This window comes from Hordeum vulgare, chromosome 5H (assembly GCF_904849725.1).
Source record: "Hordeum vulgare subsp. vulgare chromosome 5H, MorexV3_pseudomolecules_assembly, whole genome shotgun sequence".
Classification (NCBI taxonomy): Eukaryota; Viridiplantae; Streptophyta; class Magnoliopsida; order Poales; family Poaceae; genus Hordeum; species Hordeum vulgare.
Genome location: NC_058522.1, coordinates 288,631,636 through 288,648,981, shown reverse-complemented (window position 1 = coordinate 288,648,981; position 17,346 = coordinate 288,631,636).

Here is a 17,346-nt window from a genome sequence, read left to right as displayed (position 1 = left end):
CAACGCTCCAGAAGATTCCCCTTTTATTCCATTGTCGATGTGTGATTTATTTGGTTGTTGCATTCATCATTGCATCATGCGCATCATCCACATTGCATTGGCACTCCGTTTTTGCCATTTTTCAAACTTTCATCGGCTCGTAGTTGTTGGTTCTCTCTTTTTTTGTAGTTGACCGTTTCAGGACCAACCACAAATGCACGTGTCGGCAACATCTTTAAAATATTTTTTCTAAAAGTGTGTATAAAACTTTTCGGAATGGGATAAAACTTGGTGTGTTGTCTTATTTTATTGTAGGTAGGCCGCCTACCAAATTTCATCGCAATCAAAGTCCGTTTGATACCCGAGCCGTTAAATATATAGCGACACTATAGCTGGTTTAATTATCGAAAGTTTTCACTGTTTTAAAAACCTTTCATGGCCTTCCATCCTCCCTCTATTCTTGGCCCATCTACACACCCAACACAGCCCACCAAAGCCACCTCATCTATTGGACCGCCCGATTGTGATCGGAGGGTTGAAAAACGTCCCCAAACAGCAAACCCTAGCACTGTCTATAACTGGACAACCAAACCTGCCTCTCCTTGTTTTCCGCACCCCACCAGTGCCCTCCTAGCCACTTGGCGCCGCCGGGCGCAGCCTCTCCCACATCCAGCCGCAGGCCTGCCAGGACCCAAATCTGGCCCTAGGAAGCCCATCTGGGCCGACCTCGAGCTCCCTTGCCGCTTTCCCATGACTCCCGTGCCCGAGATCCATCCTGCCCACGCGGGCCACTCGCGGAGGCACCGCTACCGCGCTGGGACCCCGCCTCCGGCCTTCTCCCCTGTGCCGTCACTGGTGCCTCGCCGCGAGCAAGTTGTTGCGCCCCATTGCCCTACTTTGTGTCGTCACGCGCGCAGCTCCGCCTTCGGCTAGACTCTCCAACCATGCCATGGTCGCGCCTCATGGTCAAGGATCTAGCCGCCCTGGCCTTTTTCTCGGCCGAATCTCCCCGCCGCTGCCGCCAGCAACATCCGGCTCGACGAGATCGAGCAGGGAGTTGTCGCCCACGTTGACCATCGCTTCTCCCGGGCTGCCTCGCGTGCCCAGCCTGTGTGGGCCACAGCCAGCGCCCCTTGGGCCCGTGACCAGCTCCCGAACCGGCCTGTCCCCAGCAGCGGCCTCCTCCACTTCCCCCGCGGCCTAGCTTCAGCGCACAGCAGCCAAGGCCAATGCATCACTTCGGCCCAGCCAAGCCGACCAGATGTGGCCCAGGGTAAGCACAAACCTTTATTCCTCGCGTGTGTGTAATTTTTCTATATTGCACCCATGTACTCTTTCGTCCTAGTGCAAAGATTCGGCCCGTGTAGTATTTTTTTCCTTGCTGCGAATTGCCTAATTATCCACTAAATTACATATTTCACAAAAGTCATCATTTGAAAATATTAATAATTATTTACCTATGCATCGGATTGAAATAATTTAGACATGTAAAAACGCTTAGAATTTTGTTTATTTTCACAATATGCAACTTTCAACCATGTTTAAATGTTTAACTTGCTGTTTTCATTTAATATGCATAAATACCATAGTAAAATGATTCATTGCATACCTAATTAAACGTAGCTCTCATTACAATCTTCCAAATATGTAACTTGACCAGAAAAATTTGTAGAATAACATGGTGGCATTTATTTTGTTGTTTAATAAATCAAAAATTGTGTTCTATGTAGATCTGTGGAAAGTTGGAAAATTACATATGAGGACTTTCTAGAATTGTTATTGTTTGTCCGACCTTATTTAAACTTGCCTAGAATTTTATGTAGCTCCATGATATCTTGTTGCATCCATGATTTAAGGTGCATGTGGCTGTCAATTGCGTACATTTTGCATTCATACCATATCATCTTGTGTTGCTCATATCTTTTAGACCATTGCTCCGTTCTAGATGATCTATACATGTAAACCGACTAGTATGACGTGTAGATTCACATGGTCCACTTTATTTTTCTGTTTAATAAATGTAAAATATGTTTCGTTTAGATCTTGATCAATTTTGTAATTAACATATGGGGTCCTTCCAGAAATACTATAAGTTGTTTCCGACCTCATTTAAAATGCCTAGATATGTAGTTTATTTATGCTTCACCTCTTGCCAAACTTAACAACATTTAACATGTCGTATAATAAACAAGAGTGAATTAAATGATTTAAACATGGTGTTCTGTCAATATGCTTCTCGTTGCATATTGAGCTTGACTTAATGTGTAGAAGTTGATTTTTGTGCTTTGCCATACCATGCATAATTAAATGGACATGCATCATATTGTTGTGCATCATGTCATTCATACATTGTGGTGTTTAACGACTGTTGATTGTTTGTTTTCGGATTGCTTCTTCTCGATAGAGTTCCGCGAGCATGTGGGAGTGTGAGGTTTCGTTCGGCTTCGTTGGTTCATCTACTTCACGGATTTGTTCTTCTTCCAAGCGGTATTACAGGCAAGATGATTATTTCCCTACATACCACTACTATCATTTACATGCTAGTTTTATAGTTTCTATCACTTTTTCTCGCTGCCTACCACTTAAATCTCATCCTCCCAACATTGCCATGAAAAGCCTCTAACCCCCTCCATAAATCATCAAGCCCTTGTTTGGCTATGTTACCGCTTCCTCAGCCTTCTTATAGTGTTGCTAGTTGCAGGTCAGATGCTTCCATGTGTCAACCTGGATTTCTTGTTATATCACCATATTATTCCTAACTAATTTAATGCACATATATACTTGGTAAAAGTTGAAGGCTTGGCCTTCTAGCTCGATGTTTAGTTCCACCTTTGTTGCCCTAATTAATTATGTACGAGTGTTATTTTCCATAATTGAGCGCTCCTAACATGCTTGGGGTTGTTATGGGGACCCCCTTGATTTTTCTTTTGGGATAAAACTCTTCTCGCAAGGCTCAACATAATAATACTAAACACCATTAGTAACGCATAGGGAGATAGTGCTACTCATGGATTAATTTAACATAATACATGGGGGCAGTGCTGATGGTGTTGGTCCCAAATGGGATGCCTACGGGGCCACCACGAGGGAACTCAAGGATTCGTTTTACTCGTAGCTAGGACCATCTTGTAGTGCCCTGAGAAAGAGATACGCGTGGCTCCTATTGGGATCTGGCCTGTCGGGCGGTCTTGCTGGATTTGTTTCACTCTTATCGAAGGTCTTGTGCACTAGGATATCGGTGATATTCGGGCTATACCAAGGTTGAGGTTTTCTCTCCAGGGCAGCTTGTGGTAGTTTGTGATGGACAAGTTCAAGCACCCCTACAGGGTTAAATCTTTCGGAAAGCCATGCCCGCGGTTATGTGGCAACTTAGAAAGTTTGTTTAACATCCGGTCATAGCAAAATTAAAGTAAACATAATTATAATATGCCAACTTTGTGCGTAACTGTGACTGTCTATTCTCGTGAGCTCTGTATTTGAGAGAGGAGATGGTGGGGTTATGCATGACATAAGTAGGTGTTCAGGATCCCTTTGAGATCATTACTACTTCACGTCCGTTTATGTGTAGAACACCCCCTCTCATTCTTGTACTCGTAAGTTAGCCACTCAAATAAATGCTTAGTTGCTTGCTGCAGCCTCACTACTTAACCATACCTCACACATTAAGATTTGCTAGTCTCGATACCTTTGGAAATGAGATCGTCGAGTCCCTGTGGCTCACAGATTACTACAACAATAGTTGCAGGTACAGGTAAAGGAATATTTTGAGGTGAGCGCCATGATTGTTCTATTTGGATTTATTCTTCTTCTTCTTCATCGATCATAGGATGGGTTCCAGGCCGACATCCTGGGATAGCAAGGATGGACATCGTTATTTTATCGTTTGATTTCGTTCGTAGTCAGACCCTCCTCTTCTACATGATGATTGAATATATTGTTGTATTGTGTTGCTCATGTTGTAGCTTGTGGAGATTGTAAGCCAATTCCATATACTCATCTCTTCTGTACATATACTTGTAACGATATCCATTCTTGCAAAACAATGAGATACGTTTTTATCCCTGTCGAGGTTAGGCTCGCGTCTTGGGCGTTACAAGTTGGTATCAGAGCAGTACGGACCTAGGAGCCCCCTTGATTGATCGAACTTGGTCGTGTCGAGTCTAGCAAAAAACTACTTTGAGTTTAATTATATATGGGAGTGTAGGATCCCTTTTACTCCTTTTCCATGCTCTAGTGAGGAATTCTGACATAGAAATTTCAATTCTACTCCTCTTCTCACTCAAAAAGAATTAGGATCACGCGGGTATTTTGGAATCTATATGATGTCAATGTGATAGAATTCTGGCTTGGTGCCTCCTGTGTGACTTGATCTCTTCCACGGAGTTGATATCCAAGGAATTTTCAACACATCGTTATCATTCAACTTCCTTAGTATTGCAAGACACGGACATCGAAACGCTTCAATACTTTAGTTGGTGGAAAATAGTGTCGTGAGTTTTCCCCAGTACTCGTGGAGATAGCGTGGATGATCTACCGGGTTTGGTATCGTTTGGTTTTAGAAGGTCTGAAGTAGATGAATTTGCGGAACTTCTCAGATATGTGTTGATAATTGCGGGAAAGGTTTGTAGCTAATTACATTGAGTAGGTTTCCGGACCCGCAACTTGATAGCATGATCAAGAAAGATTTTGAAAGTTCTTAGGTGGGAATTCAAGTAGTTACCTTGGATTATCTTCCAATAGATGCATGATGTGAGGTTGGGGTTCGAATCTAGTGAATTCGTTTGTTCACGGTCTTTCTTACACAGAACAGTCTCGATATGCTTCGTCAAATATGCTCTGTCAAGCCTTGTAGTTCGCTATGCCTAGGGAGCATATTCGAGCGTCATTTCAATATGACAATCCGATGTACGATCGAGCCCGTGCGAACCTTACCACAAAAAAATCAAATGGATCTCTGTCATGAATTTGTTTCCAGCTTATTTCGTAAGGCTCATCCTTTGTATATTGGAATATGGTAATTCGAGTTGCTTTGATGTCAAGTGGTGATTTTGTATCTTTTCTAAGTGGTGTTCTCATATTTCTATGAGAGTGATAATCCTTTGCTCAATCAATTGTCATGTCAATTCTTTCCACCAGTGTGCTTATCTTCAAGATAATTTAACAATTTTTTATATTTGCAAGATCCATCCTCGTTATTCTTTCTGGAGTTTGTCTCATCTCTCCCAAGATTTCTTTGTCTTTTTCCCACCCTCCTGCCCTTTTTCTTCATTGGTTCAATTATCATCCAAGTGCTTTTTTTCGTTGTTGCTTTCACTATCTTTTCTTTCATATTGTATCCGGTGATTCATTGTGAAGATTCTTAGGAGTTTCGAGTTCATCATTCTTCATTCTTGTGTTCTTCTCCAGTGGATTCTATTCAAGCTTTCGGTGTTCATCATTTCCTATTCAATCACAAGTGATTTCCCGTGTTGCAAATTATTAGCCAAGCCTCTCTTGTATTTTCGTCCCTCTCTAATCTATCCGGAGTGCTGAAGATATCTTAGAAGATTTGTGTTTCATTCAATCCTTTCAGTTGTTTTGAGGTTCTCACCTCATCAATATTTCATGTGTACGGGTGCAATCAATATTTCTTAGCAATCCATTCAACGATGTTCCTTTTGAGTGGGCCCATAACCCACGGGTTTTCCCAGTATCTTACCTCGCTCTTCTAGTGTTTTCTAGAGATCTCTAATTCTTTTCCATTATGACGTAAGAATGATTTTCATTAGTCATATTCCTTCTCCAAGATCACTTTGAATTATTTTCATCGTTGGCTCGACCTTTCTTTCTTCATTATTCCATAGTCTCTCAGTAATTCATGGTGGTGTTCTTGTCATCATTCTCAGCCTTGAAGACTGAAGAAGTGCTTCTCTTAATCTTGGTCCATTCTCTTGAAGGTTCAGGGTTTCAGCTTCGTGCTATCCTCTCATTTGTTTTTGATCATGAGTAATTACTTTCCATATCTATCCGGTGCATTTCAGTTTTGTTTTCATTTCTCGATCATCCGAAGGCCGTCATTTCAGAATATTTCTTCTTTCTCAACTTTCAGCTTCATTCTCAAATTCTTCTCAGTTGTTGTCTCTTCGTTCGCCTCTCAATTATTCCAGTGCCTTGTTCAAGTTTTCTCTCAGGTGTATCATGATCTCTTCGCTCTCTTGCATCTCAATTCATTCAAAGTTTTCTCGTTCACTTCAATTCTTACCAATGTTTCATTGAAGGCTTGTTCAAGTTTGTGCTCTATCTCGCTCTCTCTCCAATCTTTTCAAGACGAATAAGTGGTATGCTAAATCTGTCGCTTGTCATCAATTTAACTTGATGAAGGATAAGCATAACATAATCCTATTCTTATTTCATCAAGGTGATTTCAATATTTCTTCTGGAGTTGTTCATGATATAAAATTCCTTATCACAAGTGCTTCATCTATTATTTCGAAGTTCCAAGTTTTCTGAAGTATCTCTTTGCGAAGCTTCATCTAAATCTTTGCAAGCCCATAATCTTATTCTTTTCAACCTTCATTTTTTTATCATTATTTCATATACGGAGGTTCTTCACGGTGGTTCTTTAAGGATTTAATTCTTTCTCAAAATGTTCTTCAAGATTGTTGTGGTAGTACCTCAAGTATTATTTATCTTGCATTTCAAAGTGCAACTCTTCCTCCATTATCCTTTGGGGTGGTGTTATAGCATTCTTGACTCACAAGGAGTCTCGAAGAGAATTTATTTCAATAATGATATATTTAAACCCACCAATTTTGTGATCATGAGAAATTTTCAACCCATCTTTTCTTCCATTCAGCTATCTTGGATTGGATTTCACCTAAAGCTTTTCCTAAGGATTGTTGCCATTATGGTGATTATCATTCATCCAAGTTCTCAATATATCCTCTTGGTGGAAGAAGTTTTGCATATCTTCTTGTCCCAAGCAATCCCTGTTTTCATTAATGGCCGGTTGTCACCTCATCATTTGATATGGTTTCCATAAGCCTACATCAAGCTTGTTCTTTTTGTTGTTGATTTTCCAACAACTCCGTTCAATCCTTTCTTGCGAGGATTCTTTTCAAATTCATTGCGGTAGTAATTGTCATTTTCATCTCTGTTCTCTTCTTCTCAATGATCTGTTTTCTATTCTTTGGTTCCAAAGGCTTTGTGATGTTGCTCTCTTCAACCCTTCATCTCAGTTTGTCAAGATCATGTTCTTTGTTTGTTTGTTTATTTAACTGGAGTGTTGTGCTCTCTTTTCAAGTTCTTTCCCTCTTGTCAAATTTTTCTTCTATTTCCTACCGAAGTGTTGCCAATTTTTTTGTGAATTCTTGCTTGTTCTACATATCTTTCTTCATCTCTTTGCAACCTTCAAGATTTTTTGGTTTCACTCGTTTGTCAAAGAAGAAATTAGTTTTTACCTCATTCTTTCTTCATTTCCTCTTTCCCCTTTCAATCTAATATCTTGAGTCAAGATCTCTTGTTAGTGGAGGAGAGTTGTAACAACCCAGAACCGACGGTCCAGAAGATTCCCCTTTTATTTCGTTGTCACCATGTGATTTATTTGGTTATCGCATTCATCATTGCATCATCCGCATAATCCGCATTGCATTAGCAATTCATTGTCGCCATTTTTTCAAACTTGCATCCGCTCGTAGTTTTCGGTTCTCTCTGTTTTTGTCGTTGACCGTTTCGGGACCAACCACACACGCACGCGTCCGAGACATTGTTAAAATATTGTTTCTAAAAGTGTGTATAAAACTTTCTCGGATTGGGCTGAAAGTTGGCATGTTGTCTTATTTTATTGTAGGTAGGCTGCATGCCAAATATCATTGCAATCGGAGTCTGTTTGATACTGAACCGTTAAATATATAGCAACACTATAGCCGATTTAATTATTGAACATTTTTGGTGTTTTAGAAACCTGTCATCGGCTGCCATCCTCCCTCTCTTCTTGGCCTAGCCCATCTACACAGCCAAAACAACCCACCAAAGCCACCTCAGACCGTCCGATCACGATCGGAGGGTCGAAAAACGTACCCAAACAACAAAGCCTAGCCCCGTGTCTATAAATGGACAACCAAACCTCCCTCTCCTCGTTTTCCACGCCCCACCAGTGCCCTCCATCCCACTTGGCACCGCCGCTCGCAGCCTCTCCCACCTCCAGCCGCAAGCCTACCAAGACCCAAATCGGGCCGTCGGAAGCCCATCTGGGCCGACCCCGAGCTCCCTTATCGCTTCCCCATGGTGCTCGTGCCCGAGCTCCATCCGCCCGAGCAGGCCGCTCGCTAAAGCACCACTGCTGCACTAGGGCCCCGCCGCCGGCCTTCTCCCCTCTGTCGTCGCTGGTGCCACATCACCGCCAAGCTGCTCCGCCCCGATGCCCTCCTCCATGCCACCGCGCGTGTAGCTCTGCCTTCGGTCGGCCTCGCGAGCCCTGCCATGGTCGTGCCTCGCGGTCTCGCATCCGGCCGCCCCGGCCTTTTTCCTGGCCGGTTCTCAGTGTCGCCGCCGGCAACCTCCAGCTTGACGGGATCGAGCGGGGAGTTGTCGCCCGTGTTGACCATCGTTTCTCCTGGGCCGCCTTGGGTGCCCCGCCTCTGTAGGCCCGTGGCCACCTTACCGAGCCGACTCATCCCTAGTCGCGGCCTCCTCTAGTTCCCCTGTGGCTCAGCTTCAGCGCGCAGCAGCCAAGGCCCAGCGCGTCACCGCGGCCGAGCTGACCGGTCAGATCTGGCTGAGGGTGAGCATAACCCGTTATCGCTCGCGTGCGTGTAATTTGGCTATATTGCACGCACGTACTGTTTCGGACGAGTGCGAAGATTCTTCCTGCACAGTATTTTTTTTCTCCTACGAATTCTCTAATTATCCGGTAAATTGCATATTTCAGAAAAGTCATCATTCCAAAACATAAATAATTAATTACCTGTGCATCAGATTGAAATAATTTAGATATGCAAAAATGCTTAGAATGTTGTGTAGTTTCACAATATGCAACTTTCAACCACGTTTAAAATGATTAACTTGTTGTTTTCATTTAATTTGCATAAATAACATGCTAAAATGATTTATTTCGTAACTAATTAACCGTAGCTTCGATTAAAATGTTCCATGTTTGTAACTTGACCAAAAAAATGTGTAGAATAACATGGTGACGTTTATTTTGCTGTTTAATAAATCTAAAATTGTGTTCTAGACAGATCTGTAGCAAATTGGAAAACTACATATGGGGACTTTCCAGAATTGTTATTCGTTGCCCGGCTTCATTTAAACTTGCCTACAATTTTATGTAGCTCCATGATATCTTGTTGCACCCATGATTTAATGTGCTTGTGGTAGTCATTTGCATACATTTTGCATTCATACCATATCATCTTGTGTTGCTCATATCTTTTAGACCATAGCTCCGTTTTAGATGAACTATATATGTAAACCGACTAGAATGACATGTAGAATCACACGGTCCATTTTATTTTGTTGTTTAATAAATATAGAATATGTTTAGTTCAGATCTGGACAAATTTCGTAATTAACATCACTACAAGGAATATGCTAATACACGACGCTATTTTTTCGTCGCTACATCGTCACGGTTTTTAATTTACGATGATCGCACGACGAAAAACCAAGCGTCGAAAACGGAGCGTCACAAATGAACAACAACGACGTTTTGATCAAAATCGTCGTAACTTTTACGACGATTCCTGGATTGTCGTAACCTTTACGACGATCCTAAACTGTCGTTGGCAATCAAACCCAGTCCTACGTGGCAGTCTTACGTGGCAAAATTACGACGAAATCGAAACGTCATCGTTGAAATGAGCCCAACCCATTTCAATTGATCACATCGGCTGGTTTTAGTTTTTTTGGGCTTTTTCTTATTGGACTTCTTGTTGGGCCTTAGCCTATTTACAGCCACTTCTAGTATTTTTTCGAATTTTGGTATGTGGCCTTCTACTTTCTATTGATTTTATTTTTTTTCCATTTTATATTTGTACCGGTCCCACATGTCATGTTGATCTCAAAATTAGCCCCACACGTTAGAAAATTCAAAAAATTTCAAATAAATATCATAACTTGGTCCCCTTGTTAAGTTGCCATTTCATAGGTATTCAAATCACATCACAATCAATATTTCAAAGGGAGCAAATGAAATTCGTCCAAACCAACATTAGATTTGTCTATTACAATCTTTACACTACACCAAAACCCACATATGCCTACTACTGCCTTCTATTACAATACATATGCTACTCTTTGTTGATACACTTCATGTCTTCACACTTGGCTTTTACTTCACCTCTACAAAATATAAGAATAAGATGTGAACTAACACTGCATGTATTTAAATAACAGAATTTATAAAAAAGTGTGAACTAACACTGCAGGTATTTAAATAACAGAATTTACAAAGATCTTCATTGTTGTAGAGACCATCTGCTGCTGCTGCCGCGAGAGGAAACGAAAAGCTAACTCAGAACCAATCCTGAACCAACCCTGAGAGGAAGCATTTTACACTAATTTATTTGACTAATTAACAAGAGATGGCTAATAATCAGCAGGTTTAACATTACTGAATAGCTTGCATTGCTATACTAAGAGCCAATAACAATTCTAGTGAAAACTGAACTTGGAACATCTGGCAATCCAAAGGTCAGCACCCAGCAATGGCAAACGGAGCACAAAGGTCTAAAACTGTATCCCCTAAAACAAATCTGGAACTCAGTTGTGCTAATAATCATTTGCTATGCAGGATACCAAAAAAAATGCATAATAATTTAGGATGCTAAGCCACCTGCAGAGACAAAAAAAGCAAGTATTTCAGAGTAACATATCACCCTCCTACTTGCAAAATAGTTAATTAGTGAGATATGGGGTCTATGAACTTGCAAAGCTCCAATAGTCGACATTATCAAACTATGATTAGCCAGGTCATACTGACCAAAAAATAAACCAAGCATTATGTAGTAATTTATTCCACTAATATCCCTCCCTCAAATGGTTAATTGATCAAAGAAGTTGTGCGTATGATGAGAGCGAATTTGATTATGCTTTTTTTTGTTAACACAATATACATATGTAAGCGCTGATATCTTGAGTTTGTTGCGTGGCAGGCAAGTTGAACACTGGATACTGGGATAGATCACTGTAATAGAAAAGCAGCAGCTGATCAAGGCTTAAATTCGCAATTCCTTCAGATTATGTATGTATGTAGTGTTCTGTTTTCAGAATTTCATCAGAGGGGCAGGCAGACATTTTGGGCCTTTTTTGTGACATGATCAAACTGCTAGACCTAAAGAAAGGAGTAAATGATTTCTTAGTTGCATTGCATGAATGATGGGTTTAACAGCTCAAAAAACTATTACTACTATCCTGACAAAACAGTGTAACAAAAAACTATCAGCTTACCTACTCGCCGGTGTGACAAAGTCCTACACCGAGTTGTACAAGCACGTCGTAGAACCTGGGGTAAACGTAAATCTAAAGGTCATAGCTCCCAAAATAGATGTTCTAGTCACTCCTTTGATGGAGAAATTAAGAGCTCCCAAAAAAACAAAAGACGGAGAGACAAATAAAAAAAATCTACACAACAATGCTACTGTATCCATACAGAAACCTTCCTATGGCTATGCTGACCTAAAATCGGAATAAGTCGCATAGACCATACTCCACTTAACCGAAGCATACGCCTACATAGACCATAGTCCATACCCTGGGCACTACGTCCTTAGTAGCAGTCATGTAACTGAATTTGAAACGCATTATATCTAATACTGCTATAAGACCTGACACAAACTTGCACCCTCATGAACTAATACCGACCTCTCTACGCACCCATAGAACTAGAAGCAAACATATATGCTAGCAGACCATGTATAAGATAATAAACAGAGAAGAAATACACAAGGGTGGACAAACATATATGCTAGCAGACCATTAATCCATTAATTCACAGATCAATTCAAACATACCAACTATTTTCCATAGAAACTAGACATCGACTAATTAGAACACATAATAATATGCACCATATTTTACAAGGAGTCCCTCTTCGTTTGTGTCATTGACTCCTGTTTTTTCCTAGCTACTCAACGTTCAGAACTATACAATGCCCTGCAGTTTTCTTCCATCATACTTAACTCTACCAATTAGAGAAAATCTTTTTAAATGCTTTCAGGATCCTACTCAAAAGCCATAAGACTGTGCACACCACTGAGTTCATTAATTACTGGATTGTTACTAGTTTCCAATGTTGGATCTAAATTAAGAAATGAGTGTCCATAAATTGAGATCCGTTGTTCCAGCTTGACTGACACCTAATAGCGGGCGAAATTTGCTCTAGGAACTGACATCACCCGATGGACATCAGAAAAATCATCAATTGGAACAGTACCACACTAAAAACCACTGAATCTAGACCAAATCGAGGTAACCGACTTATCCAGTACCTCGAACATAGAACAAGCCGAATGATCTTGGTGATGACGCGGTAGGAGATGTAGGACTGGACACCGGTGCCCATCTTGACGGGATCCATGATGCAGATCGACAGAAACGGCGCCCCGGCCACCGCCCCGGGCGACCGCGGGCTCTGCGACAGGCTCCTCTCCTGCGAGAGAGCGCATGGATAGATGGATAGATTCAGTACCAAATATTTTTTACCGCGGAACACTAAAAGCTCCCGGGCTCACTCAAAAGCACTTGGTCAACAGCCCCAGCTCAACAGAGGACTTGCAAATACTCTATAATGAACAAATTCGCTCAGCTTCAGAGTTTACAACTAATTGAGTCCCAAATGAACGGGTCGCAAGATGACATGAATTATTATGAAATTTAGGCTATCATTTAAATATTATGTTCACACAGGCTCAAAATATTTTGAACGACATTGTACCTGCAAATGTCTAGTAGAACATGCATAGAATGAGTCCATTAGGACAAACAAATAATTCACAAAGTATATTCTAGAAGTATATAGCTACAATTGGGATGTTTCAGTCTAACAACATTTTCAAGCGCAACCTAAATAGATAAATTACCTAATCTAGTGGAAGCATATGGCAGAGGTTACGTTGTTCACCGTGGGAGCAGTCAGCAAGTTCTTACTACAGATCAATGAAAGAATGCTTGCAAACCCTATTAGACATGATATTGAAAAGTATGTCACAACTCTAATATCAAATGTATAGGAAATACTCAAAGTCTAGGTATCATACGTTTGCTTGTCGCTGGAAGGAATGATAATTAGACATATCGTGCAAATAGTTGTAGATTAGTCTTGTAGTTCAAAGAAATAATAGAAGGGATCATAACTATCTACATAAATATAATATAAGATAGTTCTGCCGGCTACTGAATAGGGAGTGCCATAGCGAAAAAAATGAAAAGCCTCTTATAAATCTGAAAGTGAACTAGATTGCTGTCGTTTGATTATTTCATATAGTTAATGGCCAGCCCTGCTGCAGGGGCTGCAAGTTGCGGACGGAGGGGTGCAGACTACCCCAGAACACCTGAACATGTACGTTTTTCCAACCATAGAATATTGGGAATCATAAACAAAGAATCAACAATTAACAAAGCATTAGAGTATCATATTTCTCTTAACTGAACGATAGGATCACTGCTATAACTATAGTCTTTAGGACGAAATTCCAAATAAACATTCTGGCTGAGAGAAAATCCATTGCATCTATTGTGTGATCACCTTCATGGTCTAGCATCTTCAAGCTTTCACGAACCTCAATGGAGATACCCATAGCTCCTCCCTAAAACAGATGAAACACATAAGTTTTGCTAAACTTGGACATGGTATTAACCTTTTTTGCTTCATATTCTTCAAGATACAGCAAATCCAAATCAAGTGAATTGTATGGTATTATTCCCTCTTATATAAATCTATCATGAGTACTGCACATAGTTGGACATCTACAATACAATATATTGCTGATCAGATTTTTTTGCATTAATCTACCCCGAAGCAACCCGACGTGGCCGCCACGATCCAGCAAGCCGCAGCGCGGAAGGGCGGCAGCACGGATGATCCAGAAAGCCCTCTCCGCGAGCTGGAGCTTCTCCCATGTCTTGCCCAGGTTAATGATGTAGATGCCTAAGAACCACAAAGAAGGAACAGATGCATCACATTCCACAGTTCATCTCAAAGAAGGACAAGCATCATCACTTTGCGATAGCTACACCAATAAGCATCACGACCCGGAGCAGATCGACACCCTAACTAGTATAGAGGGTAAGGCTAGATCCATGGAGAGGACGATTGAACCTAGGGAACGCAGGCAAGCGTCGGGATGAAGAGGATTTCGAGCGTGCACGTACCGTCGGAGTGGCGCTTGTAGGCGTAGTGCTCCATCTGGAAGTCACGGTTCTTGGTTCCGAGGTGGACGTCAGTGGTGAGCATCATCTGTATGTCCTGCTCCTTCTGGGACAGCGCCCGCGATGCTTCTCCGGCCGCTGCCGCCATGGTTGGTCGGGGAATCGAGCGTCTGGGTGGCGCCGGGAAGGAGAGGAGGGACGGGAGGGGTGTGAGCGGTGGCGTGAGCAGGGAGAGAGGGAAGGAGCGAGCGCTCTTATCTACGACGCCTCTAAACCCTAGTCGGCTTTTGTAGTGAGATGAGATGACAGTGCTCCTTGGCACCCATAATGAATGGACCGGCCCAGGTGACTATACATATGGCCTACTTTATTTTCTCTCACGAATTTGTTTTTTTTTGTTAAAAAAAGTGTATTCTTTTTTAAAATTCCAGATGAATTTTCAAAGTCTTTTTGGTAATAACAAATATCCAGGTCAATTTTTAGGTGACACGGTGAAAAAAATGCATATCTGACTGAGAATATAATCTTTTACTTTACATAATAATTAGTACTCCCTCTATAAACTAATATAAGAGCTTTTATAGATAACTAAAGTAGTGATCTAAACACTCTTAATAATCCCTCCGTCCCAAAATAACTACTCTTATACTCCCTCCGTTCCAAAATAACTGTCTCAACTTTATACTGGCTCTAGTATAAAGTTGTACTAAGCTTAAGACAGTTATTTTGGGACAGAGAGAGTATTAGTTTACAGAGAGAGTAACAGCATTTTCGACGAGGTGCATTGGAGTGAAGAGTTGGATCATCAATAGATTAACAAGCAAACACTACCATACCAGCTGGCATTCTCATATCTTTGCTACGTACTCCATCCGTCCTATTATAAAGCATCTTTTACTGTGGAACGGGTGGAGTAGATTCCAGCAAGCATTCTCTGGAAGATAAATTTGTGTTGGGGAGCAAAATACATAGCAGATGAGCAAAAAAAAGTTGTGATATGGCAATTATTAGAATCGACCCACGAGTGACATGTCAACATAGTTAGAACATGTTACGACATTTTTACAATCGTTGTAAAAGTTATAACGATCTCATCTTATGTGGTTATGACATTTTTGACTCACATCGTCGTAATTTATATTTAGATTTGATCCCCTTAAACGGTTTACGACGATCTCGGATGAAATCGTCATAGATTTATGACGAATTCATCAACGACATCTTAACAAACGTCATGTATGAGCATATTTCTTGTAGTGCATATGGGGTCGTTCTAGAAATACTATAGGTTGTTTCCGACCTCATTTAAGATGCCTAGATATGTAGTTTATTTATGCTTCACCTCTTGCCATGTTTAACAACATTTAACGTGTCGTGTAATAAATGAGAGTGAAATAATGATTTAAATGTGGAATTTCGTCAGTGTGCATCTCGTTGCATATTGAGTTTCACTTAACATGTAGAAGTTGATTGTTGTGCTTTCCCATACCATGCATAATTAAATGGACATGCATTATATTGTTGCGCATCATCTCATTCATACATTGTGGTATTTATCATGTGCTGATTGTTTGTTTTCAGATTGCTTCTTCTCGATAGAGTTCCGCAAGCGTGTCGGAGTGTGAGGATTTGTTCAACTATGTTGGTTCGTCTACTTCACAGATTCTTTCTTCTTCCAAGCAGGATCACATGCAAGATGATCATTTCAATACATACCACTACTATCATTGTCATGCTAGTTGTCTCGTTTCTATTGCTTCATCTCGCTGGCTACCACTTAAATGGCAGCCTCCCAACATTGCCATGAAAAGCCTCTAACCCCCCTTCACAACCCAGCAAACCCTTGTTTGGCTATGTTACTGCTTGCTCAGCCTTCTTATAGCGTTGGTAGTTGCAGGTGCATATGCTTCCATGTGTCAACATGGATTTCTTGTTATATCACCATATTATTGCTAATTAGTTCAATGAACCTATATACTTGGTAAAAGGTGGAAGGTGTGGCCTTCTAGCTCGGTGTTTTGTTCCACCTTTGCCGCAATCGTTACTTATGTACCGGTGTTATGTTCCATAATTGAGCGCTCCTAACATGCTTGGAGTTGTTATGGGGACCCCCTTGATTTTTTTGGGAGAAAACTCTTCCGGCAAGGCCCAACATTGGTACTATATTTTCCCAAAATAATAATACTAAACACCGTTAGTAACGCATAGGGCGTTAGCGCTACCAATAGATTAATTTGACATATTACAAGGGGCAGTGTTGATGGTGTTGATCTCGAACGGTCTGCCTGTGGGGCCACCGGGAGGGAACTCGAGGATTGGTTTTACTCGTAGCTAGTCCCAGATGGTAGTGCCTTGAGAAACAGATACACACGGCTCCTATTGGTATCTGGCCTCTCGAGCGGTCTTGCGGAATTTGTTTTACTCTTATCGAAGGTCTTATGCATTGGGCTATCAGTCATACTTCACGCTATCTCTAGGTTGAGGTTTTCTCTCCAAGGCTGCTTGTGGTAGTTTGTGATGGACTAGTTAGAGCACCCCTGCAGGATTAAATCTTTTGGAAAGTTGTGCCCTTGGTTATGTGGCAACTTGGAAACATTGTTTAACACCCGATCATAGCAAACTTGAAGTAAACTTAATTAAAATAAGACAACCGTGTGCGTAACCATGATTGTCTATTCTCGTGAGCTCTATATCCGAGAGAGGACACGGTGGGGTTGTGTCTAACATAAGTAGGGTGTTCAAGATCCCTTCAAGATCATTATTAATTCACATCCTTTTATGCGTAGATCACCCCCTTCTTATTCTTGTACTCGTAAGTTAGCCACTCAAATAAATGCTTAGTTGCTTGCTGCAGCCTCACCACTTAACCATACCTCACCCATTAAGCTTTGCTAGTCTTGATACCTTTGGAAATGAGATTGCTGAGTCCCTGTGGCTCACAGATTACTACAACAACAGCTGTAGGTACAGGTAAAGCACTTTGACGTGAGCGCATTGATTGTTCTGTTTGGAGTTTCTTCT